Below are 21,591 nucleotides of genomic sequence, written 5' to 3'. Positions count from 1 at the left end.
TACACTGTGAGTAAGTGGGATTGTCATATAACCAAGCTTATAGCTATTGGCAAAGCAACTGAGCAAAGACAGCCTTTTAAAAGGATTACTGGTAATGTAATTACTTGTGGAAGATGTATGGTTATCTCCCATATGAAAACACCAGCATCTTAATATGTTCTTTAAGCAATAACATTAGTGGAGTGAGAGCTTGTGTTCCAGTAATGGCATACACTAGTGGTGGATAATGGCATGGTAAAGCAAAAGCATTTGTGTAAACACTGAGCTAAAGCCAGAAATGTACTTTTGTTTCTTTAACTAGTTTCAAGGCTGTTATTGAAACAAAGATTACTTTCTAGTGACACTGTAATTATTTTATTAAAAGGAATGGAGTTGTGAGGCCTCAGAGGTCCCAATAGATTTTCTTCTGGTCTGGAGAAAAATCCCTATTTATATCCATAGTTAAATCTATAACTGCTAATAATATCAACAATGCTTACGAAAAATATGTGGTGTTAATATGACCCCTATTACTGGAGATGCCAGTGATATGTCATAGGAGTGCCCCCAAATCATATCATTTTCTAGAGAAGTAGAATTAATTTAGGACCTTCAATTCAGGCATAGGGTAAGCAATCTTGGTGATGTTGCAAAATTCAGGAAACCTCAGTGCTTGTGAACAGTTGTGGTTGATGGCTTTTGATATCCACTTTAACAATCAAGATGATTGACTTTTCCTAGTGAAAAAGAACATCTGCGTTAAGTATATTGAAATAAGCACCTGACCTTCATCTTTTTGAAATCAATGGTAAAAGCCCAGTAGTCTTCAATGAAACTCTAATACTGTTTTAGATATTGGCAGCTTTTTTTCAGTGAGTTGTAGGGAACATTTTTCACTGCAGCTCCAGGGCATCCATGCAAATAGATTTCTGAAGCATACAATGACAGGTATGCTGTTTGATTAGTTAAGTCTTAAACACTTTCTTTCCTCACCTTTGATAATATTTTCCCCTTGCAACTTTTATATTTCTTTCTTTACAGTGTTGATTCGTATCTTCCCATTATTCAATAAGCAAAATTCTGGTGCTGGGTGTATGTTTTTCTCTGTGGTTCTTTTTGTTTCCACTTCATCAGGCTCCTTTTTCTATCCATTTATTGAGTTTTGCTGTTGGCTTGTTGTTTTTCCTAAAGGCTTGTTTTTCTGATTTTGAGTAATAATAATATTCTTAAGATTTATAACCTTATGATTTTTGTATCAGAAACCTGACTGGGTTATTTCGTATGATAGGTGGGCAAATAATCTGGCTTTATGAGTGTCAGAAGAAGTTGCATGCTTACCTTGTGTAGCATGGCATTTGTCGTGGTTTAACCCCAGCCAGCAACTAAGCACCACGCAGCTGCTCACTCACTTCTCCCCCCTCCCAGTGGGATGGGGAGGAGAATCGGGAAAAAAGAAGTAAAACTTGTGGGTTGAGTTAAGAACAGTTTAATAACTAAAGTAAAATAAAATATAATAGTAACAATAATAATTGTAATGAAAAGGAATATAACAAACAAAAAAAAAGAGAGAAATAAAACCCAAGAAAAGATGAGTGATGCACAATGCAGTTGCTCACCACCCACTGACCAATGCCTGAGCAGCGATCCGCCCCTCCTGGCCAACTCCCCCCAGTTTATATACTGAGCATGATGTTCTATGGTATGGAATACCCCTTTGGCTAGTTCAGGTCAGCTGTCCTGGCTCTGCTCCCTCCCAGCTTCTTGCACACCTGCTTGCTGGCAGAGCATGGGAAACTGAAAAATCCTTAACTTAGGATAACCGCTACTTAGCAACAGCTAAAACATCAGAGTGTTATCGACATTATTCTCACCCTAAATCCAAAACACAGCACTGTACCAGCTACTAGAAAGAAAATTAACTCTATCCCAGCTGAAACCAGAACAGCATTCTAAACTGTAATGTCTACTGTGACAGCAGGTTCTGTGTCACAACAGCAAGATCAGATTAATAAAGGAAGCTGACACTAAGATCTAGGTGTGTGTACTAAGTAAGCGATGCACATGAAAAATGCTTTACCCTTCCAGGAAAATGAGTCATAGCCAAAATATTCATACCTTAACCATCTGAATTTGCTGTCCTATTTTTATATTTTAAGCATCTAAATATGTAAAAATGTCCCTTGAATTTGACCTACAAGAGATTTGTGGGGCTTGCAGTACTTCAGAAAATCAGAACATTTAAATAGAATTCCCTGGCTATGGATTTAGGATCCTAGCTTAAGACACAAGATAAAGTTGTGTCATAAGGTCTTTCCCTGGACCATATGAAAATTTCACGAATTTTAACTATCTGTCCATCTTGTCGAGCCATTTTAGTATGTTCGTTTTTGTGTTTTCTGATCAGCTTGGAAGTAGAGATGGGTTAAACAATTTTAGGAGACATGAACCACTACTTTGTAATGCCATTATTCAATTTACCTCCTCAGTTTTATCATTTTAGTTTTTAAAAGATCATTCATGCTCTTTGGATATCTGCAATGAGGTGACTTGCTGTGATTGAGGTAATTCCCAGCACAAGGACAAAACCAGAGCTCCTTGAACTCAGAGAGGCAGGATTCAACTTCCACGTCTCTCCCTGAATGAGCAGAAAGAGAAAGGAGATACTATTATCCCATTTGCAAATTCTGATTGTATGGACGTGGTATAGATGATACCATCTAAGGTCTGGGCTTTGGATTGTTTCAGGAACCTTTTGGCTTTATGACACAGTTGTGCTCATTAGGACATCCACTGCCTGTTAGGGCTCAGTTTTATCATTCTCTGCAACATGAGCAAACTGGATGAGCATTAATAAGACTCTGCTTTGGCAGCAGGTGTGACTATATTATAAAACAACCCAAAAATTAAAGCAGCATTTCAATTTGCTACATTTTATTAGATTTTTCAGTAATAAATGAACTAAAATTAAACAATCATTAGCGAGGCCTTGGGTTACAAAAAGAACAGGCTTAACAAATCATTGCTCTGTAATACAAAGTGTGATAACATAAGTAGAAAGCTCTTGGAGATGTTTTTAAACATTTCATTTTTAAAGAGCTCCTAGGGCAGAGCTATTTTGAATGAAATTGATGGCAAGGTCCAAGGTGGGACAATCTATCAACGCAGCAGGCACACATCGCCAGCATAGTATGTTAAGCAGGAGCTGAGATTTTTAAGCAGCTTTCTCCTGTGATAAGGTAATAGTTCATTCCAAACTTCTTGATATTGTAAGCTGTTCTGTTATCATCTTTCTAAAAGAGATTTGAGGACATTTGTCCACATGGTAAGTCCAGCTAGAAAATAATCTTGATACTTCAAACGGAATGATGAAAACCTTTTTTTTTTCCCTTAAGAAACAGGTGATCTACACACTGTCTTTGAATTCTGCCTTCTAAGCAAAAACCTTCATATGCTTAGTTCTTCCCATCTGAATAAAGCAACAGAGCCTTTGCTAGTGTCATTCATTACAGAGCCACACGTCCTGTCTTTTAAACCAATTTGATGCAAATGTAATTCCAGAAATCTAAATAGAATTAAACATGTTTTGTCCCAGCATTTAGATTTATGCAAATTCAGGGAAACTATCATTTGATTGACAGAGAAATCGGTAACAGCATTAGTCAGTGGAAGCATTGTTTAGATTTATTCTATGATGCGGCATTTTCTTATGGGCTATAGAAGATCCCACACTGATTGCAGCTATGGACATCTTGCTTTGAGGGCAGCTGGCTGCAGAGGAGATGTTGTGGCATTCTGCAATTACTGTTCATAGCACAACTGGTGATTACTCCAGTCCTGTATAACCCATCCCTAAAGCCACCTTTACATGTCAAATGACATATGCATATATAAGCAGTCATCTGTCGTAGGGTTTGTGAACACTTTTCAAACTCAAAAACCAGCTGGTCTAGTATAGTATTTTACTATATTGGGGAGTCCACTCCTCCCTAAATACAGGATTAAAATACCCCCACTGCAAAGTGAAGACCTGCTTTAACTTAGTGAAGGTAGCCACTGCCTCAGATGAAATACATTTCCTTTTTTTAGTAGACATTGATGGAGTTATCAACCAGAAATCTCTGTGATAGATTGCCAGTAATGGTTGGAAAGGCCCAGGAATGAGTGTAAGTCAGATTCATCTTTCAAGGCCTCCTAGCTAGAGATGACAGTTATTTTCAAGGCTCCCAGGAAAAACATAAAGCCAAAAATCTCAGTGAAGAACTGGCCAAATTAATTTAATGTTATCTCTGTAAAATGACTGAATGACCCAGGAGAAAACTGAAGACAATACTAACAAAGTTAATCAAAGCAACTAAACAAAGCTTTCTGAGAGACTATATCCAGTCCCAAAAGCTGCAGTCCTCCATTTTACAGCCTTTGTGAAATGGGTGTAGTTATTTGCTCTGCAGAGGTCTAAAAATTTGGCTGATTCTAGTCTCTCCAGTGGTTGTTGATCAAAGAATCCAAGTGCATCCATCTACTCCAAATGCTGATTTGTTTCAAAATCTCATCAACAATACAAAGGTTCCCTGTTTTGAGAGAAAGTGAGGCACTGCAAAATATAGCCCTTCCAAAGGTATTCCTCTAGCTGCTCTCTGTAGGTGCTTGCTGGAGACTGATTGAGCAATCATGTAAGTGATGGGGAGGCAGCCTGTAGGCTTTTATGCTTGTCAAACACATATGTTGAAGTATTTCACAGGAAGAAAAGGAATATAGCTGTAAAACTGGAGGGCACTCAATCAGCATTGGGTAAAGCATTTAACAGAATATTAAACACAGAATATATATTTAATAAAATTTAGGTCAGCACAATATCTATTAAACTCAGGATCTCTTTAGCACTGCCTGAACTATTTTGAGCTTGGTATAACCACGGAGGCAAAGCAAAAGTTGGTGTGGTATGTGGGTCTCTGGAAGGTAAACTGGGTGGATACCTAACCTGACCTAAATGTGGCCCCTTCTTCTGACAGCCCACCTATTCCTTGGGCAAGAGAAAAGGGCTGTCTCTAACTTGTAGCCTGGCTCTGATGAAAGAACTACCTTGCTGGATAGGCATGAGAGGTGGGGTGTTGATTATCTACTCCTTAATACTTTCTGCAAGATGGCTATAACCCTAAAGGAGATCCACAAGAAGAGAAGACCATGGGAGAAGCAACAAATGTCACTGAATATACCGCAGAAGAAATGAAAACTAATGCCTTTTTCCACTTGCTGTCAGTCCCTACTGCCTGAACTCTGCAGTGTCATCCAGTACTGGGCTGTGCCCCTGCTTTCAATCCTGCTAAGGTGTCCTTAGCCGTTTGCATGAATCTTAGATCACCAAAACACCATCAAAGTCAGGTCAAATGGACAGGTCAGGAGGAAGAAGCAGATCTAAGATCAAACAGGGAAGAGACAGAAGGTGACAGCAAACCACAAGAGTACTAACTACCAGGTAAGCACATCAGCTAAAAGCAAATGGGAGGAGAGTTGGGTTTTTTAATCAAAATTACATGGGACTGAGCTGGCAAATTCTGAGCATCTTCACATCTGAGTCTTACTTGTTAGGACATTAGATTTTGAAGAGACTGAGGCTGGAAAGTAAAGGATGACAAATTATTTCAGGAGGAGAGGGACCTTTGCTTGCACCTTGTTGGGAATCCTGCAACAAAACTTTTTTATTATTATTATTATTATTTTTTTGAGAAAACTGAAACATTCAGAAATGCATCACTTCTGATTAAACCTTCAGTGAGAGATGTTTCTCATCTGTGGGAAGGAATTTCTGATCAAAACTAGTGAGACAGGGAGAGAAGCCTCAGTCTGGGTTTACTGCACCTTTGCTGAGTTCCTTGAATACTGCTGTTTCTTCCAGGATTTATCTGTTTTCTGATTTCTGTTTACCATAACAAGCTGGAAAAGAGTGCAGATTAGTCTCAGGATAGAACACAGGGCTTTTTCTGAAATACTGAAAAGTTCCCGTTTGAGGGGGATAACCATTTCCTGACAAGCTCAAAGTTTAACCAAATATGTATCTGGGCATCTTAGTAAATTCAGCCATAACAATTCTCAAATTCTCTTGTGCTTCTCGGTTCTCGGAAGTTCCTCATCTTCATCTATCACTGAAAAAGGGGAATATTCATATTGTCACAGAACTGGGTGTATAATTATCAGAGTAGCACCGGCCTTCAGCATGTATTCTGGTGAGTCTCTTTATTAGCTTCTTTTTGCTCATTCTTCTTTCTAACCCTGTTCTGTTCATAGAAAGGTTAACTCTCCAGGAGATCAAAATCACAGTAATTCGGATGTGTTTTTCCTTTGTCTTCTAAGAAGACGTGTCAGCCTTATACTGGAACTGGCTCAACTTGTGGAAAAACACACATATTAACTTTCATTTCCTGAGCGACTTTTGAGTTGGTATCAATTCTTCTTGAATCATCTGCAAAAAGTATTATATGTTGCAATTACTGTAAATGTCAAGTGAAGTTTTGAGTGCTTACATTTGTAAAGTCTTAGTTGGAGCAACAATGTCAGCTGAAATTCAGAAGTCCTATGCACAAAAAAATCCCTTCTGTTTTGATTGCATAGATTTTTTTCAGGAGGAATTGTAATACTTTTTTTGGTGTGAGGCTAGTGTCATTGCTGTTCACATTTTTTGTAGAGGCAAATAGGATTGCTTGTTGGATGGTAAGATCATGTTTCTTTCATAAATGTTAATGATGTGTAACTCACATGCTTGGCTACTAGGATTCTTTTATTGGAGGGAAAATACCATAGGAGCCTAGGATCACCAGATAATTCAGGCCGGAATTCAGGATCTCAGGAGGTCTCTAGTCTCCTACTCAAAGCAGGGTCAGCTCTGAGCTGAGACTAGGTTGCTCAGAGCTTTATCCAGTTGGGTCTCAAAAACCTGTAGGGATGGAGACTGCATAGCCCCTCTGGGCAGCCTCTTCCACTGCCTGATGGGACTCATCAGAAATAGTTTTTCTTTATATCCAGTCTGAATCTCTCTTCTTTCAACATATGCATTGTCTCTTGTCCTTCTGTCGTTCACTGCTGTGAAGAGGTTGGCTCCATCTTCTTGCTAACCTCCCCAGAGGTACTGAGGGGCAGCTGTTAGGTGCTCCCAAAGCCACCCTCTCTCCATGTTGAACTTGCCCACGTCCCTCACCCTCTCCTCACAGGACAAGTGCTTAAGCCCCCAACAAGCTTGGGGACCTCCTCTTTAGTTTATTGGTGGTTTTTATGTACTGGGGGGCCAAAAACTGGATGTCATATTCTGGATATGGTCTAACAAGTGTGGAGTAGAGGGAAATAATAATTTTCCTTGATCTACTGGCCATGCTTCTGTTAGTACAGCCCTGGACACTGTTGGGACCTCTTTGCTGCCACCGCACATGCCCAGCTCATGCTCAGCTTGCTGTCTACTAATGTCCTTTTCTTACTAAGGTAAGATTGATATTCTTTGGAAGCTTTTTGACATAAAAATGCATTGCTCAGGAGGCAAGATTAAAGCTTTTTGGATATTTTTTTTTTGTGTTGGAGTTGTTTCGGAAATACATTTAATCAAATTATAATCAACATGTTAGATGAAAGAGCCTGCATTTATTCAAAATGCTTTGGAAAAAAACATTAAAGAGCAGTTCAAAACAATTGTAATTATATTTTACTTTGATAGGGTTTGCACAAATGTAATTATAAAAGGCACAACATCTTGATGAATGGGAAGTTATATCCTATAGATACCATGGTGTATGAAACCTAAAATAATGAGAAATTTCTTATTCCATCAAACTGCTATATAGCTAAAATATACAGCTAATCTAGTCCAGAACATAGAAAGCTATTAAACTGTTATGATTAGCTTATTCTAAATTTGAACTGTATTTTTTAATTTTGGTTGTGGATACAATATGTTGTCTGAAAAGCTGTGAGAATATAAGTGTATACTATACAGCCCTCCCACCTACTCTTATCAAAAGCTTTGTTTAAGAGCAGCAACATGACAGCATCTGGGCAAGAACAATGTGTTCCATACGTTCTACATAGATAAAATCAGACTCTCTTTTTATCTTTAATGCTTTGTAACTCACGATCACAAAGACAGCGGGAAATTTTATGGGGTTTGTTCTTGTTTTTTCCAAAAACTTGCAAGGATAATTTTAAGAAAAAATGCTTTGCAAAGTCATTTCAGTTTTCTAAAATGTGTTTTAGAAAGCAAACGAACCCCAACTTTTTAGTGGCATTTTTCATTTGACAGTTTCTAAATAGAACTTCTCCATTGTTTCATTCAAAGTTGAGTTTTGACAGTTCCTATATAAAATGTATTTGTTTTCCAATTCAAGCAGGCTTTTCATTATTTTCTTGAAAGAAATTAAAACATTGAAAACTGACTTCAGTTTTGAGATTCAGCTCTGGATTCAGGTGCCTCGTATTTACATCTTGATTATGGCTATCGACATGCCAGCTCCTACTACAGCCGATGGAGCTTTGACCAATGCAGGTGATGGTCATTCAGATCGCGTCGAGTAGAAACTTGTATTTAGTCGCCTGAATAACTTTCCAGACTCCACCGACTGAATAAAGGCGGGATTCAGGTGCCTAAACAGAGGCATTGACTACAATTTGAAAGGCTTTAGGGTACTGAAAAGGTGCACAGGCCTGGTAGACATGACACAGGACTCAGAGGAGACCTTCTGTTGCAGGGTGTGGTGGGTTGACCCTGGCTGGATGCCAGGTGCCCACCAAAGCCGCTCTATCACTCCCTCTCCTCAACTGGACAGGGGAAAGAAAATACAACAAAATGCTCATGGGTCAAGATAAGTATAGTTTAATAAAGCAAAAGCAAAGGTCGCGCGTGAAAAGCAAAGGAAAACAAAAGACTGTATTCTCTACTTCCCATCAGCAGGCGATGTCCGGCCGCTTCCTGGGAAGCAGGGCTTCAGTACACGTAGCGGTTGCTCTGGAAGACAAATGTAAATAACAAATGCCCCCCCTTCCTCCTCCTTCTCCTAGCTTTTATTGCTGAGCAGACATCATATGGTATGGAATATCCCTTTGGTCAGTAGGGTCAACTGTCCTGGCTATGTCCCCTCCCAAGATCTTGCCCACCCCCAGCCTACTGGTGAGGGGGGAGATGTTGGAGAGACAGCCTTGATGCTGTGGGAGCACTGCTCAGCAGTAGCCAAAACACTGGTGTGTTATCAACATCTTTCTAGCTACCAATACAAAGCACAGCACTATGAGGGCTGCTATGGGGAAAATCAGCTCCATCTCAGCCAGACCCAATACGCAGGGTCTGGAGGCCAACCAAGGTACTCCACAGTGACCCCAATCACACTAAACATGTATGTCTAGGCAACCAAATCTCACACTACATCTCGACTGTAAGGAGAGATTAGACTTGTTAGCTCCATGTACATTTCTACAAAAAAGAATCCATGGTTAAGTTTCTGGCTGAATCTGAATTCCTTATAAAATGTTTTAATTGTACTGAATGAAACCATATGTAAAAATACTCTGTGTTAAAAAAATAAATGATTAGTTGTTCACTTGGCTCTAGCCAAAATGTAGCAGACTTCACATGTGATTTGGGAAAAAATTTGAATAATTTAAATGCAGAAAAGAAATATGAGTCTATAATATCCTGAAGAAAACATTCAGAGAGTTGTCTATGTAGTAAAACTTTGATCAGGGCTAAAGCTTCATTAATTATGAAATAAATTGTGAATACAAACAATGCTAGTAAATTCAATAATTGGTAAATAATGAATAAAGTTATTTATTAATGAAAGAATTGGTTTATTAATTCATTGATTTTTACCACCTTTCTATGTTGTTAATTGAGTCTTCTGAAAATCAATCAGTTTGTCTTAAATCAACTATGTAGAAATCCAAATAACCCAGGTCGTAGATAGTCTGGAAAATGTGGTGTTAAATCCACACTTATGCTCTTGCTTGTTTCTAAAACTAGAATTTAATAACATGTTTCAACTCAGGAAAATCAAGGGGGTGCTGGGACATACCTCTAGCTCCTGCTATAGATCTGAAGAGCCTAATTTTAGGCTCTTAGAGTAGCATTTCAATTACCATCTAAGTGCATTTGAAATGTAAGTTTCAAAATGTAAAGACATACGGTTTTTCCATTTCAAAAGCTTTTTCCCGTTCTACATTGTAATGAATTTAAGACTTTACTGAGTACTTCATGATAACTGAGAAAAGGAGGCCAAGAATGTTTTCTTCACATAACTAGTTTCTGTGACAGTTACTGGGGATGCTGGAAACATGGAAAGCCAAAGTCTCTGTTATGTATGTTTTGCATATGATCCCGTGTCTTCCCGCTGTGGTGAACAGCAAGCCTTCACGTCACTCTTACCAGGGACTGAGAATAACATAAAGACTTAATAAGTAGCCACTAAGACACTCAGTTGGGTGTGGGAAATCTGTGTCCAGAGAGTTCTACTAATGTTGACTTGTTTATTCAAAGTAGAGGAGCTCCAACTAGAGAGTCTGAACAAATAGTACCGTGTAGCATCCAAAAGCCTGGTTATTATGGCATTCAGCTGGTCTCTTTAAGACTGATATTCAAATACCTGGTCTGAGTCACACAGAACAGGTATTGGCCCCTGGTCTGTTTGCCTCACCTCGTGCAGCAGAGATGCTGCCCTAACTCCTGGCTCCTCGACCACAGCGAGGTGCGGGGATCACGCCCAGTTCTGACACAGCTTCCCTCATGTTACAGAAATCAGCCCTTTCCATGTATTGATGAACTGCCCTTGTCTAAATATAAACCATTTTCACTGAAAAATTGCCAGGCAGGTCTATCCTAAGGCACATTCAATGCTCTGAAAACATTTTTGAAAATCTTATTTCTGTTGTTTCTTGAGCCAGCTGTCTTCTACACCCCATTTTGTTGATAGAGTAAAGTGATGTAACCACCTGAAAGTAAAGCAGAAAAATGGCTTCCCTTTACTTTATATAGAATTTTTTCAAAAATGCGTTTTTTAAAAATGCTTTCTACTGGAGTTAGCCAATTAGCTTCTAACTTTGGAAGTTGAACATGGAGTAGAGTTCCTTGGATATAACTCATGTGAGTCCTATACTACCTTGCATATGATAAGTGTTGATTGAAAATGTTTTTTACAAGCAAGACCACGAACCTTCTTAAACTGTTTTTCCTTTTCTGTGTCACAGATAGGAAATGGCATTTGAAACTTAAAGCTTATGGCTGATGAGTTTAATTTAAATGAGCTGCTGTTTGAAATAGATAACACTTCCATTTTAGTAAATTAATGGTGTGGCAAAAGGAAACTCAAAGATGCTTCTACCTATAATAAAAAAATTATGCTCTCTAGAATTCTAATATTTCACCATGTGATTACATTACCTAATCTTATTCATTTTATTACATGAAACATAGTAAAATGTTTTCTCTGTGCATTAACATAAATGCAATTTCAAACATTATACAAGTCTTTGTGCAAAAATCCTAAATAGCTCTGGAATCATATTTATACACTCTAATAAAATTCCAACTGTCGCAATCAAAAGATAGAAGTAAAGCAAGGTTTGTGGGAGAGGTAATATCCTTTCTTTGACAAACTGATATAACTTCAAAAAACCAAACTAGTGCTGTTTACATTCACAAAAATGTTTTTCATTTTTCTAAGTAAAATGAATGTATAAAAATGCAGAATAAACAATTCCAGTTTTGCCAAACTCAGAGCATCCTTTATACTCTGCGGTGTCCAGTTTCTTCAGCTCACCAGGCAGAACGACGACAAGCATAGACTAGAAGACTTAACTGGGAATGCAAGGTTCTCGAAACGTGCAGTATCTGCTATTGATTTGTGAGCCAGTCCCAACATAGAGTTCCCTTTGCTATTCCCTATTTGAAACAGAGTATTTCAGAACAGATATTTCGGAACTGGCAGTTACTGGCAAATACTGAATTACTTACCCATTACTTCCTACTGTAGGATAGAAGTCAGAAATACACTATTGTGATGGCAAGTTTTTTAACACGATAATGCAATTCAAAGTTTGAATTTAAAACCATTTTCTTCTAATTGGTATTTAACTTCAGATAATTTAGTCTTTTTGATGGTAATCTGCATTAATATACTTTCTCCCACTTATTTATGCCTGTGGAGCATGCCATGGGGCCTGTGGTGCTCTGCAATCTGGCAGTAGTATTATTCCATATCTCTACCACATATTTGTCCCCATCAGGGGAACAAGCACCGTATTTTAACAAAAGAGATCCAGTGTAATTAATTTTCCAAATATTCCTAGATATTTGTTGCATGTGACTTCTTCTAGGGTATGTCTGTATTAGCAGTTCACTTCAGTAGCTCACTTCTGAAGTGGATCTCCCAGTCATCTCTCCACCTGTCCTTTGGTTCGCGGCATGGATTGATCTTGGGGTGCACAGTGGGATTTCTTCTGGGTGCAACTGAAGTGGAAGCTGCTCTCTGGGATCTCACCTAGTGAGCTGCAGTTACGGATGGGTGCTCAGTTCAGCCCACAAGATGCAAACACTGTGAATATGGGGTCCTCAGCACCAACTGTGCTGCTCTACGGCACTGCACTACCCTGTTGCACTGCAGTAGCTGCTGATAAAGGCAGAGCTCTCGAGTCCCTGCTCTGTCTCCTTTCAGAGCACTGTCCCGCCGGGGCAGAAGAGCAGTGGCCAGCTGGAGGCTTGAATCCATGCTGCTCCAGAGAACCCAGATGCTTTTCACCAGCAGAGCATCTGTCCCTTACGCTTGCTTAATTGCAGAAGTGGTGCTGACACCAAGCAACAGGCAGACTAAATATTTTATTTTAAATGGTTTTAGAGTTGCTATTTTTGACAGATTTAATAACAGAACCCTTCTTAATTAAAACAAGTGAAATAAAAAGTGTTGGCATTTGCATATGAACATCTGCAGTAGCGTTGTTCTTTATAGTTATTGTACACTGTGGGACGGTATGTTTGGCCAGTGCTGATTCTGGGATTAAAAATTATGGAGAGTATTTAACTTGATGGATGATCTTTCTTTCCTGAGGACTGGAAAGCATTTTTAAATATCAAGAGCAGTAAAATTTGTTCCTCCCTTTCTGTATCTGTTTTCACAGGGTGTTTTAAACTATTTTGGCACATTCATGAAAAATTGACATTATAAACCACTGCAACTGATCGCCGAGGCGATCAGCTCTGGCGCAGGCGCGTTCCGCAGCGGAACGGGGGTTTGTGGCGTACAGGGGGGGTTTCCTGAGCCCGGGAGACCCCAGGGGAGCGCAGAGGCCCGTCAGGAGCCGGCAGCTCGCACGAGAGAGAGTGGCTGACGAGGCACGGGGGGGCCAGGAGTAACAGCGGCCACCCCCCACTCGCGCAAAAGGCAGCCCTGGGGAGCGCGGGCGACCAGGGCGTGGTGCGACAGGTCGTGCAGCAGTTCAAAGACCAGTGGAGACCAGTGACGACTGGCGTTCCGCAGGGGTCGGAATTGGGACCGGCGCTGTTTAACATCTTTGTCGGCGACATGGACAGTGGGACTGAGTGCACCCTCAATCACCCTTGCCAACGACACCAAGCTGTGTGGTGCAGTCGACACGCTGGAGGGAAGGGATGCCATCCAGAGGGACCTTGACAGGCTTGGGAGGTGGGCCCGTGCGAACCTCATGAAGTTCTATGAGGCCAAGTGCAAGGTCCTGCACATGGGTTGAGGCAATCCCAAGCACAAATACAGGGTGCGCGATGAGTGGATTGAGAGCAGCCCTGAGGAGAAGGACTTGGGGGTGCTGGTTGACAAGAAGCTCAACATGACCCGGCAATGTGAGTTTGCAGCCCAGAAAGCCAACTGTATCCCGGGCAGCATGAAGAGAATTGTGACCAGCAGGTCAAGGGAGGTGATTCTCCCCCTCTACTCTGCTCTCCTGAGATCCCACCTGGAGTACTGCGTTCAGCTCTGGGGCCCCCAACATAAGAAGGACATGGACCTGTTGGAGCGAGTCCAGAGGAGGGCCATGAAGATGATCAGAGGGCTGGAGCACCTCTCCTATGAAGACAGGCTGAGAGAGTTGGGGCTGTTCAGCCTGGAGAAGAGAAGGCTCCGGGGAGACCTTATTGCAGCCTTCCCATACCTAAAGGGGGCCTACAAGAAAGCTGGAGAGAGACTTTTTGCAAGGGCATGTAGTGATAGGACAAGGGGTAATGGCTTTAAACTGAAAGGGGGTAGATTTAGATTAAATGTAAGGAGGAAATTCTTCACTGTGAGGGTGGTGAGGCACTGGAACCGGTTGCCCAGAGAAGTTGTGGATGCCCCCTCCCTGGAAGTGTTCAAGGCCAGGTTGGATGGGGCTTTGAGCAAGCTGGTCTAGTGGAAGGTGTCCCTGCCCGTGGCAGGGGGGTTGGAACTAGATCATCTTTAAGGTCCGTTCCAACGCAAACCATTCTATGATTCTATCATTCTATGAAAATATAAATAGTAATTTATAAAACATTGATTAGAATTGCATTTCTGTTTCCTACAGAACCATCTGAAGCTGAAAGTTTTGATGAATGCTGATTAACTGCTAGATGGTTTTATTTAGAGTTTAAATATACCTAGACTGTATGCTAGTTAATTTTCTTTATTTATTAAGTTCATATATATATATTATATATTTTATTAAGTATATATGCTCATTTCCTTAATGAACAATAATAGGAATACAGAATTTATGAACTCGTTTCTTTATTAATGTATCCTTCTGTCTCAAATTTACATAGTATTAAGCAATACCTGGAATGCTTATTAGCGATGTTTAACAGTTTTTAAATAACCTGGCTAAGTGGCAATTCTGTGTGAAAGTGTGATGAAAAGTTCTCAAAATGCTGTCATACAAATCTAAGACCTACTGTTGTGGTTTAACCCCAGCCAGCAACTGAGCACCACACAGCCGCTCGCTCACTCCACCCTGCTGGGATGCGGGAGAGAATCGGAAGAGTAAAAGTGAGAAAACTTGTGGGCTGAGATAAAGACAGTTTAATAGGTAAAGCAGAAGCCACACGCAGAGTAAAGCAAAACAAGGAATTCATTCACCGCTTCCCATCGGCAGGCAGGTGTTCAGCCATCTCCAGGAAAGCAGGGCTCCATCACGCATAACAGTTACTTGGGAAGACAAATGCCATCACTCCAAATGTCTACTCCTTCCTTCTTCTTCCCCCAGCTTTATGTGCTGAGCATGACATCATATGGTATGGAATATCCCTTTGGTCAGTTGGGGTCAGCTGTCCCGGCTGTGTCCCCTCCCAACTTCTTGTGCAACCTCAGCCTACTCGCTGGTGGGGTGGTGTGAGAAGCAGAAAATGCCTTGACTCTGTGTAAGCACTGCTCAGCAATAACTGAAACATCCCTGTATTGTCAACACTGTTTCCAGCATAAAACCAAAATGTAGCCTCATAGTAGCTACTATGAAGAAAATTAACTCTATCCCAGCCAAAACCACCACAGCTACTTTTGACTAAGCACAGATTTTTTTTTCTGGAAAAAGTGTAGTCAAAGGGCAAGATACTGCTTTTTCGCTCTTGCAAAAGAAGATGAGGAAAACAGCCAAAGTTTGTCTTTCATCTCTTCAGTTGATCTTAGCAGAACTCTTGCTATCTGATCATCAAAGCTGTAGCTTCATGAAAGATTTGGCAGAGGGTCATGCAAGACCAGAAAATTCTAAATAGCTCTAACAACGAGCAGCTCAAAGTTGCTGGTAAATTGTAGGTAGCAGTATCTTCCCCTTATGTATGGTTGTGCAAAGAATTGTATTTGATATTTGAGCAGTGAAAAACTTCACTTTCACTAAGCGACAGTTTGAGAAATGAGGTCCCGTCGCAGACCAAAATTTGTTTTTGGTACACTTTGCCCTGCTGATTTAGACATGAAGAATCAGGAGACTCAGATTGGAAACAGTTCTTGTTTCCAACATTAAATGTTTTGTGAACTTGTATACGTTTCTTAGCTTGTCCTTATCTTTCCAGGGACAAATTCTGTTTTGTTCAGTTTTCAACTCAGTACAGACAAATAACACAGAGTGTTTCCTGAAGATGTGGCTGGATGGAGTCAAAGGTACTTCTGGCGTAGGTCTGGAGGGGATGTGCTATGAATGGTTTTGTGGTACAGCATTGGGGCTGCAAGAGGATGAGTCAGGACCTCATGGACTCTGCCTAGGGAATTCCTGATGTGGGAGGTAGGACACGCAAAACAGCAGAAGAGGGTGTCTCCAAGCAGCCAGGACCTAAGATCACTGCAGTACATTGTGTCTTCTCTCAGCCAAGACTTCTGAGAATGTCAGTAACTTCATGCTTGGCATCCTGACTTAATGAAGTGGCACAGGCAAGCCGGCCTTCCAGTTTGAACTGCCTTTATCATGGCCCATAATATTACTGAGCGATTAGAATACGTGCACTTGCATGGGTGGTTTACAGATATAGCCAGGAAAAACTTTTACCAGGAGGGCTGGTGGCAGTGCTGTTATTTTGGAATTAAAAGTAAATGATGTGGCCCTCCCTCCCCCTGAAATAAAGTTGGAAAGCCTTAAGTTTGCATCAACACTTGACATTGGTTGTAGTAGATTGCAAAGCATGGGTATTCCCTTCCTCTCCCTTCCTGGCTTAGTCTCTCACAGCTCTTCCTCCAGAGCCCAACTTTGTGTTTCAGAGAAGTCCATCTGCTGCTCTGGCACACAGTGCTCTCTCAAGGCAAGGACTGCACAGGCATGGGATGGCGCTAGTGGCATTTCAGATGGCAGTGGTGGGATTTCCCTTTGGGCAGACAGGCTGCAAACCCCCGTATGGCAGGCAGTCTGCACACTAAGCTGCACAGACTCAACTGTGACATTCCCTGCCACACTCTTCGAAAAGGAGTTTCCAAATTGCTGGCTTCTGATGGGAGAAGGTCTTTATTTCTTGCTGCTTACAGATCTAGAGAATTATTGATGTATCTGAATGCAGTTACACATCCAGAGAACAACTACTGCATTGCAGATCCCAGGAATAAGTGGCTTTTCTTTTCTCCACAGACAAATTTGGGCTCATCCCATTCATAAAGAACTTGCAGTTCATAAGCTCGGGATTGTGCAGGTGCAAGACAAAGGCAGAAGAGTTACGGACCGGTCAGCCAGGGCAAGGACAATGTCTGCAGTAAGATGAGGACACTGGCAAAACAGCACTGTAAGGGAGTCTGCAGAGTCTTGAGAGTCTTCAGTGCCAGACTGAGCTTATAAAACTCCTTTGGGAATTAACTTGTTAACACAGTTATGTCCAGCATGCAGTATGGCAGCTCCTGCTCCTCATACTCCAGGAAGTTGAGTATCTCAGGTTGTCCCTACCACTTGGGAATGGAAACAGGCCAGGCTTGCTTGGAGGCAATGGGAAAACTAATCTTTACTTTTGCAACTGTTGAGTGATGTCACCCATGAAGTAGCCCAGAGTGTAGGAATGGAAACATCTACTGGGGAAAGATTCCAGCAAAGAATCCTACAAAAAAATTTAGGTCCTCACAGCACTGGATGGATTACTCACTCCACTGCATTTTGTGGTTTTTGCTTTCTTTCACTGAACATTTAGGATTTATCTTAGACTTCTGGAAGAGCTTTTTAGGAAATCCGACCCTATCCTCAGTATTTTGGAGTGGATGAAGGCAGGTAGCCCTGGCACTTTAACTTTAGAGTATTGCCTGCTGAAGAAGGGCACAGCTCTGCTCACCCAAATACGCACTATTCTCATTTTATTTTCTAGGGAATGTGTTGGCCTCAACTGGCCCTATTTTGCTTCTGTTACTTTTCCTTGCTGTGATGTTGCATTGGCTTTGTGTCCTTGGTGTTTGTGTCCAGGTTATTTTTTTCATTACACTTTGTAAGTATGTCTTGTTTATTCAGTGTACCTGTGTTTCTGATTTAAGTTTTCTCAGTTCTTGTTCACCCTTTGGCCGCAGCTGTGCCAGAGTGTGGCATGCAGGGCATCTGGGCACTGGGACACCAGCAGAGAAATTTCTCAGAAAGCCCCATGAGGAGAGGTTTTCTCAGCGGGTGAGGGAAGAGCACTAGCAAGGGAGGGATGAAAAAGAGCTACTTTCCTTTACAACAGGATTTTTATTTGAAGAATCAGTAGGAAAGTCCAGCCTAATCTCTGGTCATCATGTGCCAAGTGACAGCTCAGGCAACGTATACAAGGGGAAGAGAGACGGAAAGTCTGGGGAGAATTTTTTTGTGAGCTTTGGAAGAGCAAGAGGTGTTTAAGAGAAGAGTGTGGTATTTTCAGCCCAACAGGCAGAAATAGGGCTGAGATAATATGCATGATGGCCATTGCATGTGTGGGCAGTGTAGATATGTATGGACTCTCACAGCGAAATGAAGCCCACTGTTTCCAGTGACGGTCCTGTTAGCAGAGTTTCTTCTTTAGCAGAAGCTGTGCAGTGCACTGCATGCCGGCTTAATGTGCACAGGGTTTAGGAAGCTTGTATCTAGGTGAACAAATGAAGTCTGTGATCTCATAGCAAAGCAGCCCAGTGCAAGCTCCGTGAGCGTGCTGTGAAATTTATGGGCATATAAAAAAAATGTATGGACTGATATTCCCCAGAGACAGCAGGGAATATGCAGCACTGCCTACAGTGCGGGTCAGTACCTGTATACTGGACTGCCCCAAATCAAAGATGCCCTGTTTTCTAAACATTTCATGCAAACCTGTTATCCACCAGGGTCTGCGTTACGCTGCAGTGACATCCTTTTTCTATTCACATAACTATGACAAAGATTCATATTTGACCAGCACCTCAGTCTTTTGCAAAGTTCAAGAGATCACACAGAGCAAAGCTGTGGATGACACCTGCAATGGGAGCGTGTGACTGGTGACATAACACACCAGCTCTGAATTTCCCCACCTCTAAGTGCTTTCCAAACAACTTGTTTAGGGTTGGCTTGTCCAGACTTCAGAGAATGATTGCTACGTTCTTGAACACTAGGACGGCAGTGTGGAGACATTGCAGGTAAATTAATGCCAGGTACTTGGCATAGTTTGTGGAAGATGGCCCATTGCATGTGGATGTTCTGTACTTACTACTGATTGTAGTAGTGTAGAGGAAAATGAGGTGTCACTGCCTTTCTCCTCCAGAAATGGCATTTCTGCATGACAGAGACTGCAAGGTTGAGGTTATGACCCTGTCTGCCATGAGGGATTGTCTGCAGCCACCGCCAATGACAAAAACGTGCTCAAGCTTCTGGCCCATGTTGTGGATAACCTCTCGTACTGTATAATATGCTGGGTTATAGATGGTTGGTCAGCTTGGTCAAAGCTTATGGTCCAAGAAAGTGCTGTTGTGGGAAGGTGCAGAAGCCAAAGACATCTGGTTTGGCCCTTGCTAAGACTGTGAGGACAAAATTAATATTCTGTTGGCAAATGAGGGCCAGCAGTGTGGATTCAGTTTGGCATGAGTGACTTGGTTTGACAAATTCAAGACCAAACTCAGTCCTGGCTATCACAGATTATAGAGATACAGTCTAAAAAATTACCTGTTTCTTGAGAGGTTCCTGGCGGTAAAAAGTTCCTCTCTTCAAGCGTTCCCTCAGTTTAGTGTAGAACTGGGGATTTTAGATCATCACTGGCAGTGATAAGCACAGTACTGACTTTTCTGGACCTACCTAATAATTTTAACTTCTCAGTATGCAATTGGCCTGGACAGTGGTTCTTTGCAGACATTTTTTTTTTACTTTTATTCTTCATAGCAACCTTGTATCTTGAAGAGTATGGGCTAGGTTGTAAAATGTGTGTTATTGTAGCTGAATAGGTGCCCAGGGCACATAATCATTCAATACAGCAAGCTAGAATTAGAAGTGAAATATAAAAGTGTATTTCCTCTGTGAAGTAGAGAAATAAGTTGCATTTCTTAATGTCTGGTACAGAGAAGAGTCAATTCTCTCTTGCCTTTCCCTTCATAGCCCTTCTGTAAGCAGAAGACAGAGAGGTCCTGCCAGCAATGCTGTGAATAGTTTGATGGTGTAGCTCTTTCTCAGTAATGTGCATTGCAGAATAAAGGACAAACTACACTGGCCTAAATATTGCAGGGTAGCTCACATTGGTTGATCTGATACAAGTTATGTCAAGTTAAATGAAATCCTCAGCTGCTTCTCTTAATCCCCGGGACACTGGGGCAATGCTGTACTTTCACAAGAAGTGAACTGAACTCTAACCCAGACAAACTCAGTTTATAATAACTCCAAAAACATGTATTGAATATCGTGCTGTGTTCCAGTATCATAGGTCAAAAATACAACTGAGTGCTAATTATGCTGTTTAATGCAACCCTTTCAAAAGTCTATTTCTAACCTTTTTTCTTGGTTTCACATTTTCTTATTCTATTAGCAGCTCGTTTTCTGCTCCCTTCCCTGCCTATTTGACATTTCAGAATGAATAACGAAGCCGTTTTGCAGAAGTGCATATGCATTTCCTCAAGGAAATCAGGGCTTGAGCAAACACATTGGTCTTTGCATGCATGTCCATGAAGCATGCATAAAAATTTGTTTGCCTTTGCTTGCATACATGCCAAAGTCTGACCTTCCATGCTTTGAACTCTTGCTCCAAAATGCAAATGCATAATTCAAGAGGACTGAAGCAGAATAGCGTTGAGCATAACTTCTGGGTACATGGTTTCCATAGCAAACTACGCAGACTTGAATTACGGTTCTAAACTGCCTGTGCACCAGGAGATGTGGGTTCCTCAGAAAGAGGACGAGGAAAATCAGTGCGCCCAGCAGCCAGGGCAGTCTGCACTGGCTGGTAGACAAGCGCTGAGGACTGTGTTCTTTCGGGAGAACTTCTCAGCTAAAGTGACAACATTTACCTCCATGTGAATTTCAGATATGAAGGTGAAATAGGTGGGAAAACCCACCTTTGTGGGTCTCAATGCACCGTAATGAATTGCCTTTCCGAAGTAAACCATTCTAGGTATGTGCCAAAGTGGAGCTTGTAGAAAAGTCAGTCAGATTCAGGTACTGACAGGTGAGATGGTAGCTAAGCAAATATTTTGGGGATAAGCAGGCTTGAATATTGCTTAGATCTAATTAAGTCTAACATGTCTCATTCATTTTTTTTCTTGCCTAGATGCTGGTAATACACTCAAGGGATACTGTTATGGTGCCAGCCACAATGTTGAGTGTAACTGAATTTATTTATTAAGAATAAAAATAAATGTTCGAAGGTAAAGGTGGTAGTAATCAAGTGATTTTGTGTCTCATTGTATTGTGAAGAAGTGCAGCCCATCATGCCACAGAACGATGTTTAGGAGTCCAAATGTGTACACTACTGCTTCTGTGCATATTTGTTTTCCCTTCCTACACAGACATAGCCAGGGCTGATGTATAAAAAGAAATGCGTACAGACTGGTAGCCTGTGACTACTGGTGTACAGATTTTTCTTTTACTCTGCTGAGTATTTGTCCTGTTTGGAAGCGTCATGGGAAATATTCTTCACATTGTTTTACAGCCCTCGGTAGCTGAAGAAAATGAGACTTTATTGCTGTAGAAAAAAACTCCACCCTGCCACAATTATTTAGCTGCGTGCGTGCATTCAGATGCTGATATGCACCT

At 41.2% G+C, this 21,591-nt stretch overlaps 1 protein-coding gene across 1 annotated transcript in view; it reads left to right on the top strand.

Annotated features, from left to right (window-relative positions):
• The window catches only part of TMEM117 (transmembrane protein 117), a 227,358-nt gene that overhangs the window by 159,031 nt on the left and 46,736 nt on the right, over nt 1-21,591 (top strand). The window lies entirely within an intron of this gene.

The sequence above is a fragment of the Gymnogyps californianus genome, chromosome 1 (genome assembly GCF_018139145.2).
Source record: "Gymnogyps californianus isolate 813 chromosome 1, ASM1813914v2, whole genome shotgun sequence".
Lineage (NCBI taxonomy): Eukaryota > Metazoa > Chordata > Aves > Accipitriformes > Cathartidae > Gymnogyps > Gymnogyps californianus.
The sequence above is the reverse complement of the archived record's forward strand: the minus strand, read 5'-3'. Positions and strand labels throughout refer to the sequence as shown.